This window comes from Aedes albopictus, chromosome 2 (assembly GCF_035046485.1).
Source record: "Aedes albopictus strain Foshan chromosome 2, AalbF5, whole genome shotgun sequence".
NCBI lineage: Eukaryota > Metazoa > Arthropoda > Insecta > Diptera > Culicidae > Aedes > Aedes albopictus.
In genome coordinates this window covers 183,067,146-183,073,145 of record NC_085137.1, presented here as the reverse complement: position 1 = coordinate 183,073,145, position 6,000 = coordinate 183,067,146, and positions in this window count along the sequence as shown.

Below are 6,000 nucleotides of genomic sequence, written 5' to 3'. Positions count from 1 at the left end.
TTCCCGGATAGAGGAAAAGAGCTCAATAATAGCATATTTTGATATTGAGATCAAAATGTGATATTGGTTTGATTGATATAAGAGATAAAAAATCTAAAAATAATATCTAAAATTTACTCCTGAAACATCATCATCAGATCATATTTAGATCTTGTAAGATCTAACCAATAGCAGCAAGCTATTCGTTTGATCTTGAAATATCAAATTTTGATATTATTCAGATGTTCCAGGAACATTTTTCAGATATTATTTTCAGATCTTTAATCTCTTATATCAATCAAACCAATATCACCTTTTGTTCGTCAGTACTTCACCTCTACCCGGGTTGTTTTGCAGTGCAATACAATTTCTAAATAAATTGCCGGGAATATTCCCTGAGAAATTTCCGAAAGAATGTTTTGCAGAAAAAAAAAACTAGATTATCAGGTCGAGTTTTGGAACTTCTCAAAACATGTATCTTCCTAACAGGATGCTGACACTGGTTTCAGAAAATTGCTGCTTCATACAGTATTTCATTTACCAGACATATTTTTGGGAAGATTAACAACGCGACTCAGGATTGATTTCAATTTGGTGTCTTTTACATTAAGTTTGTAATTTATCTCAAAAATAAAACGTTGATGTTACCAACACGATTTGACGCAGTCGCGCACATCTATTTTTCAAAAAAGCAAACTGTAAGCTTCTGAAACTGGCACCCCCTAGGCACCCCCTAGGAAAAAATCCTAGATACGCCAATGATATTCCCTCAAGAAATTCTACAGAAATTTCTCTAAGAATTCTATTGAGTTGTTTCTTCCTTCTAAAACTCCTTGGAATTTGATTCATTAAGAAAATCGTTCGTAAATTTCTAAAGGAATTCCTTCAAAATTTTCTTCAAGAATGTCGTTAGATATTCATTCAGAAATACTTTCAGCTTAGTTGGTGACACGCTTGTCTAGCGTATAAGGCTCGTAAGTTCAAATCTGAGCTGTGGATTGCTTTCCAAATTTTCACTTATAATGTATTCATCTGTACATATGTACGTTGAGTTATTGGAAAAATAATAGTTGACCACACGGATTGGTGTACCGAAAATTTGCACATTGAGTGAGTTCTTTCAGTGGTTTTTTTTTCAGTGAGTTTGCCACAAGTTCCTTCAGAAATGATTACAGGTGTATATCCATCAGAGATTTGCTCAGGAATTGTTCAAGGGATTCCAGGAATTTCTTCAGAGATTCATCCAGAAAATCGTGAAGGAATTCTTCCAGAAATTCTTGCATTATTACTTTCAGTGGTTTAGTTACGAGTTCCAACAAGAGTTCAAACAGAGATTTCTTCAGTATTACTTTTCGATATCCCTCCATGCATCTCCTCAGAAAGTTCACTCGTATTTCCTCTAAGGATAACTCTTAAAATTGCTCTACATATATTTTTAGGAATTTATACAGAATTTCTACTGAAATCCCTTTACCAACATCTCAAGAGTTTTTGTTTTTCAGGGATCTTCACAAAAGTTTATTTAGGCGGTACTCCAAGTATTTCTGCGGTAATTGCCTGTCATATCCGATTTCATCACCGTCGATAGAAATTCGGGGTGGCGGGCGCGGCGATTCCTCCCTGCAGCCCTTTGCCATCATGTACTTTGGTTCTGGGTCATTTGGCCGAACGCCATTTGGCCGAATGCCGTTTGGCCGAACGCCATTTGGTCAAAAGGGTCGTTTGGCCGAATGCCATTTGGCCGAATGCCGTTTGGCCGAAGAATGAATAATGAACTTAATTGACCATGACACTCTTCCCCGCCTCAGTATGACTCGAAAGAACAGCCAATGCATCAAAGAGGGAAAAATCTTAGATAAAATAATGACAGTTTCAATGCCAACTAATCCCTGAATATCAAAAGTAGAAAGAATAGCATATGATTAAAAGAAGGAAATATTTCTGATGATCACATTGACAGTTAGAATGTCATAACGACATTCGGCCAAACGGCATTAGGCCAAATGGCCGGACACCATGTACTTTGTCTTCGACACATCAATGACTCATCCTATTCGCCGGGCTTAACTCTTTAGTCGGATGTACGTTTCCGTCATCGCCTTAAATTTTCGAGCTATAATATCAATATCATCAGCGAAACCAAGCAGCTGAACGGACTTGGTGAAAACCGTTCCACTCGTGTTCATCCCCGCTCTCCTAATTACACCATCTCCTTGCCGTAGCCCTCTGCGAGATTCAAAGGGACTCGAGAGTGTCCCTGATACTCGAACTACGCACATCACTCGATCCGTCGTCGCCTTGATCAATCGTATCAGTTTATCCGGGAATCCGTAGTCGAGCAAAATCTGCCATAACTGGTCTCGATCGATTGTATCATACGCTGGTTTAAAATCGATGAACAAGTGATGTGTGGGCACGTTGTATTCGCGGCATTTCTGCAACACCTGGCGGATGGCAAACATCTGGTCCGTTGTAGCGCGTTCACCCATAAATCAAGCCTGATATTGCCCCACGAACTATCTTGCAATCGGTGATAGACGGCGGCATAAAATTTGAAAGAGAGAATCTTGTTGGCAGCGCTCTGTAGTGTGATTGTCAGATATGTAGCTCCCGTAATCCAACTTTTCGCCCTTTTTGTAGATGGGACACACGATACCTTCCATCCATTCCTCCGGTAATATTTTCTCCTCCCAAATCTTGGTAATAACACAGTGTAGTTACTACGCCACCTGTGCTCATCGTAATGCTGCCGCTACCACCTCACGCTCGCTCGTGAGAAGATTCCCGTGATTGTCTCGGCACATGTCGGCTTGTAGCACAAAGCCTCTACGCAAGTGGTCCACCCTCTCGTAAAACTTCAATGTGTCCATAGCGCGGTACAGCTCTTTCATCGCTTCGCGATCTCGTTCTTCCTGCTGGCGCTTCTTCCTCCGGAAAACTGAATTCTTCGATTATATCGAGTCGTATTATGGCTTATTGGGCCTACGCCAACACTCCTGTCACGCCAGAGGGCCATCGTGCCAGTTTTGTTTAACGTTCCAACCAATACTGGGACGACCACGCTGATGGGGCTACCACCTTGGATCTAGCTGGGCGTGATGCAGCATTTCTTACTCAGCCACTTGATGCCAGAACAGACACTGTTAGAGCCACACCTTCTTTGTGAACAGACGCTCAGGTCGTACCTCCTCAATCTAGCTAAAGTCAAAAGGACAACAGTTCCCAGGCTGCACTACCAGCTAAGCACACAACTCTTAGCTGGCGGTCTTTGTCATCGCTTGACCCGTGAAGCATGAGGTAGGCACTTGTGAGGACCAGAGCTATGTAGGACGGTCTCCTTGTCGACTCACCGTGTTGCAGCCCTGGTATTTCTTTGAAATTGCTTCATGGATAATGTTAGGGTTTTCTTCAGGAATTTCAGCAAGGAACAACATCAAATTTCTCTTAAAAAATGTCAGAAAAAAAAGCCTACAGAGATTCCTTTGGAAATTCTTCCAAATTCTTCCAATAATTCCTTGAGAAATTCCTTCAGGATTTGGATAGATATGTCTCCAGGGATTTTTTCAGAATTTTTTCGAGAACTTTTTCTGATGATACCTTTTGAAATCACTAGAAGAAATTCTTGAAAATTTTCTGTAGGGATTCCAGAAAAAAAAACAATTTCCTTGACAATTTCTGAAGTTATCTTCGAAAGAATTCCATTACGAATGCTCGGCAGTATACCTGAAGAACCTTCTTAATTCCTGGGAAAAAATCATGAGAAACTTATGGAAGAACTTTGAAAAGCAATTCAAGATAAAACTTCCTGAAAATTTTCTGAAGGGAATCCATGAAAGAATTTTGCTTAAAAATGCCTGCAAAAATTATTGACAGGTACTGACGGAGTTCTGAGGGATCTCTAGAAAGATTTCTGAAAGATTCCTTGGAAGAACTCCTGGAGGTACCTCTGGAGGAATTCTTTGAAGAATTTATCATACAAGGTCTGATGAGATTAGTACACAGAAATCCCTAAAATACTGGCATAAATTTTGAAAGGAAATACTGCAGACACAAAAAGCCAGGGAGGAATTCTTTGGCGAATCACTGAAGATATCACTGAAAAAAAGGTTTCAAAAGAGAACTTTCTGTAGGTATTCATAGAAGAGTTTCTTGAAAAATCCCAACGATTTTTTTTTCTTCCCCTGTTGGGGAAATTAAACCAATGCGTCGAATAGGCTGAACTTTTGTGGCATGTCCCGTTTTGATATTCGCATCTACCATGTGTCAAGTAATCAGCTGCTGCCACGACGCGTCGTTTCCCAGTCAGGTGCAATGGAATTGATAAACTCCAAGACCTTCCCAGGTTCTGCAGACCAGATCTCACTGGGTTGCAAGCAACCACTATTTAAAAATCTTTGCCTGCGCGTGTATAAAGCACCACAACTGCAAAGCAGATGTACCGATGTTTCACGTTCCGTATTACAGAAACGACAGATATCACTCTGAATACGGCCAATATTTTTCAAGTGATACCTGCTCGGGCAGTGTCCAGTTACTAGGCCAGTGTATGTACATAGAGTTCTCTTGTTGAGCTCTAAGAGCTTTTTGGTTTTATGAGCATTTGGTGTTATAAATCGTTTTGACTGATTGCAATTTTTGACATCCATCCAATTGGATACCACCCTCTGCTCAGCCCAGCATTTCAGGTCCATTTTTATTGTACAGTTTAATATACCGCAGAATGGTTCTGGGCCAGCAAACTGTAAATTGGAACCACTTTTAGCAAGCTCGTCTGCCATTTCATTCCCTTCAATGCCACAGTGACCTGGAACCCAGTATAAGTTTACTGAATTCCCTTGGCACAGCCTGCGCAGTGAAAGAATGCATTCCCAGACAAGCTTTGAAGTACATTTGTAAGCGCACAATGCTTTTAGTGCAGCTTGACTATCTGAGAAAATACAAATATTTGCATATTTATCTGTATTTTCTCTCAAGGCAGATATTTGCGACATCACTGCAGTCTGCACTGCATGCTTCAACTTCAAAAGGTCATACAGTAGAAGTTCGATAACTGCAACATGTTTACGTTTCACTTAGCGAACGAAAATTCGATAACTGCAACGCCTGACAGTGTCAACAAGCCGTCAATTGACGTAAAATGAACGAAAAATTCATTCGACTGTTCATTAGGGCTAACATGGCGCACCGTTCTGACGTTTGGCGGTGCGATAACTGCAAATTTGTTGCACTTACCGGACTTGCAGTTAAAAAGCATTGCAGTTAAACCGTTTGCACCGACCGAACGTTTACTGTATTACTTATCAAAGTGAATCCTGACTCAACGATACCTTCCCTACTAACAATCACTCCTTCCTGCAGCCTTTGGTGGAGGGAAAGTTCCTAGCGGATTTCCGGAAAGAATCTCTAGAGAAATTTTCAAAGAAATACATGGACAAAAAAGGATTCTAAAGGGGAACCTGAAGAAATTTTGGAGGAATTCTAGCTGAATTTATTCTATAGAATCCAATAGAATAAATGTGAATCCTGAAAAAACACTAAAGGATTTTCTGACAGTGTCCCTGGAGTTAATCGTGGAGAAAATTCTAAGGAAGTGCATGGGAAATACACTTTAAAGTAAATCTCGATGAAATTTTTAGCCATTCCCTCTTGAAAATAATTAGTTCAAAATACTAAGCGCAACATTTTTTTTTTTTGTTTCAAGAGCAAACTTATGTGTCTCTGACAGATTTTGAGCCGCTAAATCTGAATCCGGGCTCAGATTTGCTCCAGCACGTCACAGTTCTGAGCTATACCTCAATTTATAGGGCAAAATATGCGATTTTGGGCTTTTTTGACTGCAAGCCATTAAGCATGGAAATATTTTTTTTAAGCAATTAAAAGGTAAATTGGTTAATTAACATCTAATTCAACGACTCATGCAAAATATTTCGTTTTACCAAATCGAATTTGATAGTTTTAAGTGATTTATGTTAGATACGATATTTCCCATACAAGTCACCCTCCAAAAGTTGCATACAAGTT